This window comes from Apis dorsata, unplaced genomic scaffold, assembly GCF_000469605.1.
Source record: "Apis dorsata unplaced genomic scaffold, Apis dorsata 1.3 scaffold_206, whole genome shotgun sequence".
In the NCBI taxonomy this organism is placed as follows: domain Eukaryota; kingdom Metazoa; phylum Arthropoda; class Insecta; order Hymenoptera; family Apidae; genus Apis; species Apis dorsata.
Window position 1 is genome coordinate 76,532 of NW_006263490.1, and position 1,514 is coordinate 78,045.

Here is a 1,514-nt window from a genome sequence, read left to right on the forward strand (position 1 = left end):
ACGCGAACTCTTCGACCACTCTTGGACTACCTTGTCCGCGTCTGTCACGGAAGCCGGAGGATGTCGAGGCGGCTGTTACAGGAAGGAAGGACTTCTTTATGGTGGTGGTGAACCTCGGTAACCTCGAGAAGAGACCCGGCGGGCTTATTCACAAACGCGTTTCGCATTGCATCCGGACGCTGCCAGCATAATAAGATATAGGTCAAGTGCGGCTGGTACCATGTATGGCCATACCTGTGCCGAGGAAGGACAAAGATATACGCAGGTTATCGTTGTCGAGTCGAAAGGGTTCACTCTACATCTTCGCCATCTTGCCTCTTCGCCTATTTCGTACGCCACCTGTCGCACGAAATACTTGACCACGTCCAGAATTAATTCCTACGCTTAAGAAGGAAAGTTTAAATTTTATTATCATCGATGTTTCGATTTTTTTATTTACGATATTTTTATTTATTTATATTATATAAGGTTTTTTAAAAAGAAGAAATAAAAGTGTAAATCGATTTTATAATTAATCGATTAACAAAATTCGTAATTTATACGTATCTTTGATTAATCTTTGGCGATTGACATTGATGAATCACGTTAGAATCTAATTAATAGTTCTTTGAACCAATTATATATATTATTGTAAGTATAATCATTGTAAGTATACAAGTTTTTCTTATATTTCATTATGGTTTAACATTCTTTTCAATCATTTCAATTATAAATTACATAAATTAGGAATGATATGAAAATAATTATATTATTTTTATATTTTCTAAATTAAAACGCAATCTAATCGTTTATCTTTTCGAAAAATTCAATTAAGATTTACGTAAAAGTATTTAGAGCTGTATCGTATAACCCTCTTAGGTATGGCTTCTTTATTACGTAAGTTGTCGGTCCAAACCTTTCAGAACCGTAGATTATTTATGCAACGTTCTTTGAAATCGTTATTCACCAGTTTATATTTGATGATAATTACGTTCTTTTACGTAATTATAAGAAAAATATGTATGTAAAATTATATTATCCAATTATGTTTCACGTTTTATTATTGTAATATAATGTATTTTCTTAAATATTCTCCATCTACTTGATTATATTTTCATCTAACACTTAATAATCTACCAATTGTTCTCAATTATACAAATATTCTTCCAGATGTTACTTTCAAATTTATACATTCTTTCTTGCTACTATAAAAATTATGATATATATAATTAATATTTATATAATTATAATAATATTATAATAATATTATATATATTAATATTTATATAATATTTATATATAATTAATATTCCTAAAATTAATAAATATTAATAAGTTAAAAAAAAAGAAAATGGAATTTCACTGTAAAATTTTAACATTTTAAATAATTCAAATATTCTTCCAAATTTATATGCTGTCTTTCTTACTACTATAAAAATTTGATTATATTATTACTTAATTAAGTAGAAATTAGTGGGTATCCAGTTAAAAAAAAAAAAAAAATAGAATTTTACAATCAAACTCATTCAAATTCG